The following is a 14,415-nucleotide window of genomic DNA, read 5'->3' as shown; positions in this document are numbered from 1 at the left end:
AGATGAACTTCAAGAACAGACAAATAGGTCCATAGATATTGAAAAAGATGCAGGGAAAGGAAGAGAAGACGATGGATTGACGAACTAGGAGAATTTGCGAAGAGAGAGAGAGAGAGAGAGACTACAGTAATTAGTAACTTTAAGAGTCCCTTCTACTACTCTCATTTCACAGCTGAACCTTTCCTATGCGATTTCACAAAACGAATTGTCTGTTTCTACAGACTACGAGACTTGTTTGTAAGGTGTCCGGTTCAATCATTAATTAAAAAAATATTAGGGTAAAATTTTGTAGCGTACCTATTTCATTGTGCATATATATGAAAGACTACCAGTTATACTCTAATCTTACATACACCTTTCATTACATGATAGTTAATTTTAGATTTTATTGACTTTTGCGCACATAAGTATTTATCAAGACATTAGCTGGCAAATGATTTGAACGTGGTACCCACGACTGTGCATTTGCCATTATCTGTTCTCACGGGTTGAGTGTGAAAATACAACTATTACATCTAGTTTCATGAAACAGACCAAAACGACAATTAAAGTTATCTTCATGCTATTGGTCTATTTAAGATAATTTATCAAATGGTTCGAAAAACACAAACAAACATTGGAAATGGGAAGAGCAAAATGGAATTGAAAACAAAGAATTAGCCAATCTGCTTGAATAATTTGAAAGTGGAGAGGAATCACTAGTCGATAAATAAAACCAGCGAGTCGAGGAAAGGCGTGGGAAGTAGCGCAGATGACTTTCCTCCAACATAACGGGGAAAATTTAATTTTTATTTATTGAATACGGACACAATATATATATATATATATATATATATATATATATATATATATATATATATATATATATATATACATATATATATATATGTATATATACATATATATATATATATATATATATATATATATATATATATATATATATATATATATGTATGTATGTATGTATGTATATATATATATATATATATATATATATATATATATATATATATATATATATATATATATATATGGCATTTGTTTACAAGACTACTCTCTCCATATACTGCCAAATTATGCAAAGCTATTGATTGCCTCTATATTTTTTTCATAATTTAAAACAATTCGCCACATGGGAAGCAAATCAAAATTATAAAAAAGCTATAGAATTATATATATATATATATATATATATATATATATATATATATATATATATATATATATATATATATATATATATATATATATATATATATATATATATATATATATATGTGTGTGTGTGTGTGTGTGTGTGTGTGTGTGTATGTATGTGTATAGAAAAAATGCCTTGGTTTCCTCACTAAACGACCTGAAACTGACATCGTCAACATAGTCAATGCCAGCGTACATAAAAAGAAGTTCGCGATTCCAGCGTACTTTTAATACATATTCAAAATATGTTCTAAATTAAAAATGTCACTATGTGTGTTTGTGTGTGTGTGTGTGTGTGTGTGTGTTTTACCCGTAAACATATACATGCATATCTATAAATCCATACACCGCCCCTGTATATATATATATATATATATATATATATATATATATATATATATATATATATATATATATATATATATATATATATATATATATATATGTATATATATATATATAAATATATATATATATATATATATATATATATATATATATATATATATATAAATATATATATACATATATATATATATATATATATATATATATATACATATATATATATATATATATATATATATATATATATATATATATATATATATATATATATATATATATATATATATATATATATATAAGTATATATGTATTCCCTTTCTGAGTGGGAATACTTGACGTGGTGAAAGGCTTTGTGTATCACCATGATCAGGAAAACTGTACCAGTCAGGGCCACCTATATTACTATACGTTGGTTTGCTGTCAGCAGTCAGACAAAACTCTCCCACCATCACCAATCGTCAGCGTGGTGATAAAAACTGGACAAACCCTAGACATGAATTGACATGTCCGGGGCCTTTGTCCTGAAGTAGACTAGAAATGGCTGCATATGTTGTTGTTGCTACACACACACACACACACACACACACACACACACACACACACACATATATATATATATATATATATATATATATATATATATATATATATATATATATGTATATATATATATGTCTGTATATATATACTTGTGTGTGTGAACAATTACAAAATCATTTGACGTTTGCCTACTACACTGAAGACTGACCCCTGAAAAAAAATAGTGTTTAATATGTGATATATATATATATATATATATATATATATATATATATATATATATATATATGTGTGTGTGTGTGTGTGTGTGTGTGTGTGTGTGTATGTGTGTGTGTGTGTATGTATGTGTGTGTATGTGTGTACATACATATGTGATGCTAACGTCGAGCGGTTTACTGCTCAGGCTGTCAGTATCTGGGATTACATTTGATCTCAGACTGTCGCCCAGAACTCCAACCAGGCGAAAATGTGGACAAGACTTTGGTGGGATAAAGAAAAAAGTACGTGGGAATAGCATCCTCTCCTCCAGCCCTGGCCGAGATACCGGAGACAAACTCGTTAGGTATCAATCCTTTCTAAAAGAAAAACGTGTTGGGGGAAACTCTTTCCCTATATTTCTTCATTTTCTCTTCACTATCTCCAACTAATGGCGTATGACCTGCAATCCTTAGCTATATCACATTTTACTCACAACCTATTTTCGTATCCCATAACGTTGCACCGCATATTTTACTGTTCTATCTCTGAATTCTTTTATCGCTCATCGATGAAGAGATTATATTGCCATGGAGACAAAAATAAATCACCTGCAAGATCTACTTTAACATCAAATTACCCACAGTTTCATTTAAGTATTCTCACATATAAACTATCAATTACCATCTGAAACTTAATTTCTACACAATAGGTCTACATCCATCGATTCTGTCATAATCGTTTCCTAGGTTCACGTATGGCACTTGCGATTTTTACCTTTACTTTCGATTTTCTTAGTTCTTACTTATCTTTTTCATGAAATAACTAGAGGGCACTCAGTAGAGAGCAGGCCTCCGCCGTGGCATCTTATTTTTCGACCTTTTGCTCGACCTTGACCTTGACCTTTGACATCAACATGTAATAATTGGCGTGAATTTTCATGAAATTAATATGAACCAAATCTGGAGAGTCTGTGACAACGACGTCCACACTTATGGCTGATTACGTGAATTGGACAGATTGCTTGACCGTGACCTGGACCTTTGACCTTAACCTTCCAAAATTTAATCATTATCAGCTTTTTGCATAAAAGGTAATCCCTGCAAGATTCATTACTCTACAATTAAAATGGCCAGGAAGCTGTTCACCAACAAACACTAATAAACACACAAACACTCAAATAGGGGGTAAAACATAACCTCTTTCCATCTTCGTTGGGGGAGGTAATGAAAAAGTGTTTAACTTTATCTTTTCTTATCAGTCCCTATAAATTTCCTTATCACTTATATCATTACTCTTATGCAAAATAATTTGGTGGTCTCTCAATATTTAGCAAGGATTCCAGACTTACACAAAGCTGTTCCACTCTATCATCCATGTCTACCTATCTTCTACCTTCCATATTCAACACGCTTTCGAAATACTTATTCCATCATCCTAAGACTGCATCTAATTCAGGCAGCAAGGCTCCATTTGTATCTTTCATTTAACTTTTTATCTGCTTGTATATCCCTGAAAAACAATATATATATATATATATATATATATATATATATATATATATATATATATATATACATATATACATATATATATATATATATATATATATATATATATATATATATATATATATATATCATTAAATGTCATTTCCCCATAAAGAGGTTGGTACTAGAAGGTGTCACACTTCCAGTTTCAAGAAAATATTTTGTGCTGGTATATGTGCACGCACAGCATAAACATTTATTTTTCAACATTAATCAGTCCTCCCACAGAACAATGGATGGATCCAGATAAGAGTAACACAACTTTCTGTCACATTTAAGCTTTGACTGCTGAATTTTTGATGAACACTGTATTTCACCTATATAGATGGCTCATCAGCAACGCATCGAAACTCGGTACGCTCTATTCATTTATGTTTATGAAGAGATTACTTAATTCAACCTAAGGCAAATATGAATGTAGTGTATTTTGCATCTGAGCCTTCCATTAGAGCCTTTTATTATTATTTTTATTAACGTAGACTAAAACAGCATAAAACAATAATGAGAAAAAAATTAGAGAATATATCAAAATCATAGAATATATACTTCGATAAACATTGAAGATTAACTTTTGTTGATTTCCTTGTTTTAAGAAAAAGCATAATGAAAATCAAACTGATAGTATTCGTGCAACGCTGTCGATGATAACTGAAACACCTAGCTCTTAAACTACAAATATGACGTAATAGACTTTCCTCTTTCGTTTTATCAGTTACTGACAAAGGGACAAAGAAATTTGTTTTTTTTTTATTATTATAACATCACTAAAAGCAAAAGATAAACGTAACGTGGTGTAGCTGTTTGTTGTTTTGTACAAGCTGTCTTTTGTCGATAAGGGTATTGCTGGAATTTTATCTTAATTAACCACTACTGATGAATATGAACGAAGATTTTGCATTTGTATGTATCTTTCCTTGTTCTATCGTAATCAGTAGGTTATATCCGAAGAAAGGAATAATTAAAAAACTTATTCGGATAAGATTTTTTATGAGTGAGTTTTCGTATTTTTTATTTGCTATTAAACTATATAGTATTTTAGAAGTTTTATTCTGGCTGTGATCAAATTATGAAACGATTTGTGTAACCAAAGACCTAATTTGGTGGAACTTCAGAAGTTTAGAGTTGGTGTAAAAAAAAATTGCGGTGAGGAGATTGACATAAGTCTCGTAACAGTTTATATGTTGCTTGTCTATATATTATTGATATTTATTCAGATCATCACCATATCTTATCGCACCAATGTCGAACCCACAGGATGGCATTGTCGTTTGCTTCTCTGAGGCCTTGACCTGAGCAATTTGGGCCCAGTGAGCACCCTCGTAGGATGTGTTCCATTGTTTGTGGTGTTGCTCCACCTAGGCATTCATGGTTGGTGGCTATTCCCCATTTGTGAGAATTATCTTCAGTGTTGCCCACTGTTACCTTTACTCTGTTAATGTTACCCAGTCCTTCCTGATGAGGGTTGTTCCACTGGGCAGCGCCTCATTGGATGGCCATCGTCACTTTCCCACCACTTCTCTCTATCCTGTGAGCAGCTGTCCGAATTGGCTGTAGTCCATCTATTGTTGCAAAGCTTTTGTGAGATTTCAGTCTGTCTTGCTTCATGATGATTGTGGAGTGGATGCCTGTGGTAATTGATTGGTTTATTCTTTTCATTTTTGCTTGCGTTTCTCGTCGTATATTAGGTGGTGAGATACCGGCTACTTTGTATAAAGATGGTTGGTGTTGATTTCAGGGTGCCAGTAATAATCTGACATGACTTACCAGTATCTGGCTCTGGGTCTCCCTTATGTGCGTGGTATGATCTTGCCCACACTGATGTACAGTACCAGTAGAGTAGCAAAGTGCCAGGAATGTTTGTCTCAGAGACTCAAGGCCTGTTTTCCAGCTCGTGTTGGCGAGTTTGCTAAGGAGGTTATTCCTAGTTGCTACATCATATTTGCTTTTATTTGTATGCTATTTAAAGAAGAGCGTTTTGTCAAGGATGACACAGAAGTAGACTGGGTAGGGATGATTTTCCAGTTCTTTATTACCCCATTTGATCTTTAGCTTTCTGCTTGCCTGGCGATTGTTCAGGTGGAAGGCACTTACCTGTGTTTCGCTTGGATTAGCATTGAGTTGCCACTTTTTATAGAATGTGGAGAGTGTAGTCAGGGTGCTCGATAGTCTTTTATTTATAGTAGTGAAGGAGTCTGAATGCACAGGTCATCTGCATTTATGTATTTGCAGATGTTCTGGTACTGCATCTAGTCATTTGAATAAAATTCAAATAGCATTGGCTCCAGCATTGATGCCTGTGGAAGGCTGGTGTTATGTATCCTCCACTTGCTTTTCCTACCATCTATTTCCACGAAGAATTGTTGGTTGATAAGAAGAATTTTTCATAATGTGAACTATGATGGTATTCCGTATTGTTTGGGCCACCTCCAGACGAAGTGCTCTATGATTTACAGCATCATATGCTACTACAAGGTCAACAAAGATTGCACCAGTGATTTGCTTCTTCTCAAACCTATCCTTGATGTCTTGCATTATGTTTAATACCTAACTGCAGCAGGATCAATCCGGTCTAAACCCAGCTTGGTCAGTCGACAGTTGTTCTTCGACAGTAGGTCGGATATGGGCTAAGATCGTTCATTTATATAATTTGTATACGATACACAGTAAGGATATTGGTTGATAGCTTTTGGGGTTAATGGATCTTTCCTTAGTTTCAGCAAGGCCACTACTCTCGCTCATCTCCAAGTCTTCGGGATTTAGTAGGTCATTGCACGGGAATTGAATAGCAACAGGAGCTATGGTTTTGTTTTGTTTCCAAAATGTAAGATTATTTCTGTCGTTATGCCATCTAAGCCAGCTGCCCTCCCAGACTTGATATGTTCCATGACAGCATTTAATTCTAGGGTAAACAGTTGGAAGTTATCGCCAATGTCTTGCGTGATATGGTCCATATCTGTCTCATTTCCTTTAGGTAACCCAGCTCTTTGTTGTGAGGCTTGCCATCCAGCAACAGTTAGTGTGCTACCTGGTTGGCGGTTACAGCAGCTAATCTAGGTTGAGGCTTCTTTTCTGAATTCAGTTTATTTTGCTGATATAGGTCATGTCAATGGAAGTTATGTCTTCCTGCCAGCGTTCTTTTCTTTCGGTGCTGATTGAGACCAGAAGTGCCTCTCCAAGTTCCATGGTATTTTTAGAAAGAGATCTTCGTTATATGCCTGGATGTAATTTGTGTACTGGTCTTTTCATTGTTCATTGAGACCTGCGATGTAGTTCTTCCTGCAGCCTCTAGGGATGTGTATCTTTGAAACTTCCCAAACCAGTGATTGGAAGTCATTGTAATGCTTTGAGACTGGGCTGATATTAGATATCTTGGTTTCCAGGTCTGATTCAAAGTTTTCCCAATTTGCCTTGAGGAAGTTGAATCTAGCCCTAGGTTTAGTTTGTTAAGGTGTGACCACAAGTTATAAGTTGATTGTTATAGCTCGGTATTACAATTTTGGTATTGGGTTGCCCATCGGTTTGTCAATGGTTTGGTAATGTCTCGACGAGGCAAATGCTAAGTTTGGGTTTTGCCCTGCTCTCCAGCATGCACTCTGAAAGGATGCTGTATCCTTTGCATCATGCAGGAGTGTTAGGTCATGGGTAGCGTCCCAGTTCTTGATAGCCTCATCATCACTGTTTGCATGGCTGTAATCCCAGGTGGTAATGAAAGGTTAATAAGAATTATAACTAGAATCCAACATATCAATTCTGTCTGTAATCAACAAGTATAACAGATTACAGAAAAGGTAGAGTCAGCGACGCCCGATAAACTAAGGAATGGTGTTACTGGAGAGATAGGAGGAGGGTCAAGACAGTGGGGGGAAGGAGAGGTGAGGGACGGGGGAGTGTAAAAATTCGAATTACTTGACTTACTTAACCGATTCACCTGGCTTAACCTTTATTATGACAAGAGTAAACATATTAATTAATGGGATTGGTCAATGCATTATAGTATAAAAAAATTAAAGGGATGTCTATAAAGTGCTGTGTCAAAGTACCATTCTGATCAAGTAATTAGTATGAGAGATATTAAAGAACACCACACTATTTTTTTTTTTTTTTGCCAGAAATGCATTAGTAGGCGCTTGCCAGGTATTCTTGAGAGATCCAGATCCTTATATGTTTCCTATAGACAGAGTATATCGGCTCTTAAGTTGGCAAGATGCTCCGATTTGGTCGCAGATATTCCTTCTTCATTGAAGTTTATGAATCTGAAATGGGTTGTCACCTTTGTTCTGATGTGCTGCTTTTATATCTTTTATAATTTATTGTTTACGTTTTCCTTTTTAATCCATACTCTATGGTGTTCCATTTTGGGGCCCTTGGATACGTATCATTCTGATTTTGTAACCAAAATTGATGTTAGGCTAATTAAATAATAATAATGATATTGGACGAGGTATTGCCACTCAAGATTTTTTTTTCCAAAACGAGTGATCTGTCTGTTAGTCATTATTAGACGAAGAGAAAGAATTCCAGAATAACAAAAGGATTTGGTGATGTTTTTCTTTCATTTGCCCTTCGAGGATTCTTACTTGAAATCTGTTCATGGCCATCCCATTTTTATACTCTCGCAGGGGTTACTCGAAGGATTTCTTTCTCAAATGAAAAATAAAAATTAGAACAAATTAAACTTTAAGAAGTTGGATTGACAGGTAAGATATTCATTTGTAAACAGAACATCATGTTGTAAGAAAAATGACATACAGCTACAAAGTCTATGCTGGTAAACTCGGGATATGCACAAAGTTCCATCAAAGAACTCCATATGTCCTTATAAGATTAGCCTGATTATCTTGTTAACTCTAATTAATGATCTGTGAGTTATCCTTGTTGTCAGACGACTCAAAGCTACCTAGTCGAGTTCCGTAGCAGCTTACCTGATAGAGTGGCTTCAAAGGTTTATTCGTTTATTCAATAGATCGGACAAAATAAACCGTTCATTAGGCTACTGTAAATAACCCCTTGAATTACACTTGATGTAGCCTAAATTGTAAATATCAGAATATGATTTTAAGTATATTTGATCAAAATAATAAAGTTATTCTTGAAATCGTTACTAAAAAAAATTACAATTATGCACTGCTTGATAGTTTGTATGTAATGTACCATATTGTTTCTCGTAATTTAATAATAGAGAAAGAGAAAAGAAAATTTAGGTAAAATAGATGACGCTTAAATAAAATAAAAAAGAATCTACGATCGACTCCTATCATCTTCTCCAAGATTTTTCTGACTACAGAAAAAAAAATCGACCTCATGTCATCCTACTTCTCCTGACTATAATAGCTTAAGTTCTTGTAGTGTTAATAGTGAGAAGCATTGTGATAATTCTACAATTCGGTCTATTACTAGGAATGTGCAAAATTCGCTACTCCCTGGTATTATAAAATCTTTTAAAATGGAATGGCAATCGCAGTCAGACGATCTTAATTGGAATTGGAACAGCGGTCGGATGAAGAGGTTAATGATAATCCTTTTACAAAAGATTTTCAGTGTTGTTTATGTTCTCTTGGAATATTTCTTCTGCGTTTGGGAAGACTTTGCATTTCACAGCACCTTCTAAGATATACATAAAAAGATGATTTGTTTATTGTTGGGGTTCTATGTGGTACTAATCAAAAGACGCGAGAGGGGACTTAGTTGAAAAATTAGAAAAGGATAGAAAGAAAAGATCTTGGCAGCCTATATCTGTTTCCTTCTTTTTTGTAGGTAGTAGGTTAGCCAAGGCACCAGCCACCCGTCAAGATACTGTACTACCGCTAGAGAGTTATTTGGTCCTTTGACTGGCCAGACAGTACTACATTGGATCCTTCTCTGGTTACGGTTCATTTCATCTTTGCCGACACATAAACATAATAGTCTGGCCTATTCTTTGCATTCTCCTCTTTCCTCATACACTTTCCAACACTTAAACTACCTAACAATTCTTCTTCTCTAAAGAGATTAACTACTGCACTGTAGTTGTTCAGTGGCTACATTCCTCTTGGTAAGGGCAGAAGAGTCTTTTGCTATAGTAAACAGCTCTTCTAGGAGAAGAACACTCCAAAATCAAACCATTGTTCTCTAGTCTTGGGTAGTGCCATAGCCTCTGTACCATGGTCTTCCACTGTCTTGGGTCAGAGATCTCTTGCTTGAGGGTACACTCGGGCATACTATTTATTTTGTTTTTCTTTCTCTTGTTATATTGAAGTTTTTATCCTCTTGTCAATTTTCAAGCTTTTATAGTTTATATATGAAAGATTTATTTTAAAGTTATTATTGTTCTTACACGTCTCTTGAAGTTTTTCCTATTTCCTTTCCTCACTGGGCTATTTTCCGTGTTGGAGCCCTTGGGCTTACAACATCCTGCTTTTCCAACTAGGGTAGTAGCTTAGCAAGTAATATTTTTGTTTGAAGCTAGGAGGTTTGCCTATTTCCTTTTCCACGCACTTTTGAGTTTCAGTGTCACCCGAAATAGTTTGATTTTAAATGAGTAGTTCAGATATCGAAATGTTAAACAGAAATTGAAAGAAATTAATTTTCCCCAGCCGCCAAAATTACTCATGGTCGTAATTTCTCTCTATTAGGAACTGATCTTGAATACAAATCTACCCTTCATTCAAAGCTTAGAATAAAATTGCGTAACTTTTTCACAACGCGATGGTTTTAATTTAGTTGGAATGTGCGGACTCCTCAGAGGTTGGCATTTTCTGAAAAGGTAGCTCAGGATAATTCGTAATCTCCTGGGTCAGAAAAAGAAATTCCTAAAAAGCGCGACCTTCCTCAGGCACAAATGGTAATGGAATTATAGATAAAACCTTCATATATATAAAGGGAAAATGAAGCACGATTAAGAGACAACAATCAATACTGATATCGCCATCATCATCCTTGTTATTATTGTTATTATTATCATCATTATTATCATCATTATCATTACTATGGAAACTTTGTCACATATTCACCTAATTCACATAACCTATAATTTCTCACCACTATGTTTCAAAAACAATTCTGTTTCCCAGATTACAAATAACCTTGTACATTTTATAAAGAAATTAGTAAAATCATTGTAAGATATGAAATATGAAAATAGTATAATTGAATATACTGTAAAAATAGCTTATTAATATATTATGTATAAGGAAACATTGTATATTACGTATGAGGATAACAATTCTCCTAAAGTTGGTTTTGCCGGAAGACCGTAATGGAAGATGAAATCATCGTGTCTATAAGTCAAGAAGAGTAACATTATTCTTGAGATGTTTCTAAAAATTCTCTCCACGAACAACTGAGGAATGAAGCAAAAACAAAAGCAATTTTTTTCTAAACGTGCTTATGAAAAAATATAATAACATTTTATTTGCTTGTCAGTTTGCTTGTTGAGTTATTTGTCTTTATAGCTAGTTTTTTTTTTTTTTTAACTCAAATATTTACAATACTTCCTTCCATGACTCAAAACTTCAGTGTAAAACTCCAGACTAAAATCCGTTTTCCTCAGTCTTCGATATGTTTAAAAACAATCTTGCTAGTTGGTAAGAATGCAATTCATGCCATTGTTAGATTACTTTCACGCAAACATTCCACAAGCAACAAGTCATGACTGGTAAACTTTATTATCGAAGGCAATCCTTGTATTTAGATAACAAGTCTTCCGTGCTCAGGGCTTGAAATTCTAATGGGAGTCAATAATTGAAATAAAGAAATTCCTGGATCTGCGTCCATACCTAGACCCTTCTCTAAACCTATTCGGCTTTCCCGAAATCAATAGACTCAGACATATAGAATGTTAGATAAAGACAAGTTTTCACAGTTTCGTTAAAATTCTTTAGTGACCTGTTTAGAGTATTCGCTGAACCCATAAACGCAATAATGAATACAATACTTTTCTACAGTCTTCCAATACCTGTAACTTGGTGTGTGGGTCCCACGATCCCCTCCTCTCTCTCCCCTGTGCAACGGGGTGTGGAGTGTTTCGGCTCTTAGCCTTGGCGTGACGTGACGTGGAGGGAAGAGCTTGATTCCACCAAATATTTTTTTATGACGATTTACCTGAGGAATTACTGCAGAGCAAAAATCTTGCTTCCTTTCTTTCCAGCCTTCCTTTTCTATTTAACAGCAAAGTTATTATGGATAAATTTTGCTCTTTTGTGTCTTTCACTTTAATTGCTATTTGTATGATGGGTGTTCAGTTGATTAGTTACACAGACTCCAAAGGAATTTTAATACTTCTGTGGCATACCTCTCAGTAATGAAGTAAATGACCGTATAACTTAAATCTGAAAGTATTAGCAATGATAACATTTATTATAGCTATCATTAGTAATACAATAATAATTATTATACTAATCGGCATCATTATTATTATTATCATTATCATTGGTGACAGCAGTGTGGAGATTTATATAAAGGATGCACTGTGGCAGATTTTTAAGTCATTTTACATATTACTAAAGCTGTCATATATAAGAGTACCACTGAACTATTGCATGAAATGCAGAATTATGAGAGAGAGAGAGAGAGAGAGAGAGAGAGAGAGAGAGAGAGAGAGAGAGAGAGAGAGAGAGAGAGAGAGAGAGAGATTATCTGAAAATAGATTAGAGAAAAATAAAACTTTTTGAATATCGAAGGTAACTAAAATAATTAAATATACTGTATTAAGAATTCCTACATAAAAGTTATAACACGACAGGAAAGTTGGAGTCTCTTTCAGAGAACGAAATCTGGTCAATAAATGTATATATATAAAAGCAAAGTTTCAGTTTTCGTCGGTGTGGTTACCAACCTCAAGGCCACATCAATAACACAGCTCAACTGTGACGCGTTACCTGTTCGCTGTGCGATGAAACTTCATGGAGAGAAGAAGTTTTGTTTGATGATGAATTTCTTTCATTCTGACGATCAATATTCTGCGGATGGGGTGGCTAGACTCGGGATATAAAGCGAGGATGTAATTATGTTACATTATAGACTCTCCTCAATTTATAAAGCTGATGGGGAGTGGAGAGAAGGGAAGACAATAAGTAATACTTTAAAGTTTTATGTAAGAGAAGTGCGCTTGGGTTTGATGTATTATTATTATTATCATTATTATTATTATTATCATTATTATTATTATTATTATTATTATTATTATTACTAGCTAAACCACAACCCATGTTGAAAACGCAAGATGCTATAAGCTCAATGGTTCCAACAGGGAACAATATCCAAGTGAGGAAAGGAAATGAGGAATTAAATAAACAATATGATAAGTAATGAAAAATTAACGTGGTATACTTTTAAAACAGTAACATCTTTAAAACAGATATTTCATATATAAATTACGAAAAGCCTTATGTCGGTCATTTCAACATAAAAAAAAACCATTTGCTACAAGTTTGAACTTTTGAAGTCCTACTAATTCAACCACCCGATTAAGGAAATCATTCCACAACTTGGTCACAGCTGGAATAAAACTTTTAGAATACTGTGTAGTATTGAGCCTTAAGATGGAGAGGGCCTGACTATTAGAATTAACTGCATACCTACTATGCATTTCTGGTAAAAAAATTAGTGTGTTTTTCTTTAATATCTTCCATACCAATAACTTGATCAGAATGGTACTTTGACACAGCACTCTATAGACCTCCCACTAATTTTTAATACTTTAATGCATTGGCAAATATCGTTAATTGAGGCGTTTACTCCTTTCATGATAAAGCCCAAGCCAAGGGAATTGGGTAAGTATGTAAAGCAATTCGAATACCTTCACTCCCCCGTCCTTCTCCTCTCCTTTCCCCTCTTTCTTGACCCTCCTCCTATCCCTGTGGTAACCCCCAATTCTGGTCTCTCCGGCGTCATTTACTCTACCTTTTCTGTAAACTGTTATATTTGTTAATAATTGACAGAATTGATATGTTGGATTGTTGTTATAATCATTATTAACATATGATGTATTTCGTCAGGGTGTATAAGGAGTTTATAGCCTTTAGCCTGTTTATCCAACTTGATGAACCTGCCCTGAGGGCTTCTTTAAACTGTGTAAAAATAATGAAACACGTTTTCCAAAGACAGGATTGGTGGGCTTTACCTCCTTTAGAGGCCTGTGTAGAATAAACAATAGCTGTAGAATACAAAGAGAATTATGCTATACCCCAAATAATTATAGTATTCAAAACTATGATAAAATATCTACGAACTACATAATTTGTTGTATTGATATGCACAATTACACACACACACATACACACACACACACACACACACACACACACATATATATATATATATATATATATATATATATGTGTGTGTGTGTGTGTGTGTGTGTGTGTATGAGGAGTGAATTATAAGGTAAATATTAAGATTTACTTATTCAGTAATATGCTTGTGTTTCTTATGCCACATTGTGTTATTGTGTGTCCAACAAACCTGAAGTTTATCATACCTGTTAAGACTAATCCTTAGTTTAAAGTTAGCTTGTTCCATTTTGTATATGGAATGGAGACATAATGCAAATGCATTTCTGCATTTTGGGGGACAAATTAACATGCCAGTCATGAATATGATGGGA

This window comes from Palaemon carinicauda, chromosome 1 (assembly GCF_036898095.1).
Source record: "Palaemon carinicauda isolate YSFRI2023 chromosome 1, ASM3689809v2, whole genome shotgun sequence".
Taxonomy (NCBI): domain Eukaryota; kingdom Metazoa; phylum Arthropoda; class Malacostraca; order Decapoda; family Palaemonidae; genus Palaemon; species Palaemon carinicauda.
The sequence above is the reverse complement of the archived record's forward strand: the minus strand, read 5'-3'. Positions refer to the sequence as shown.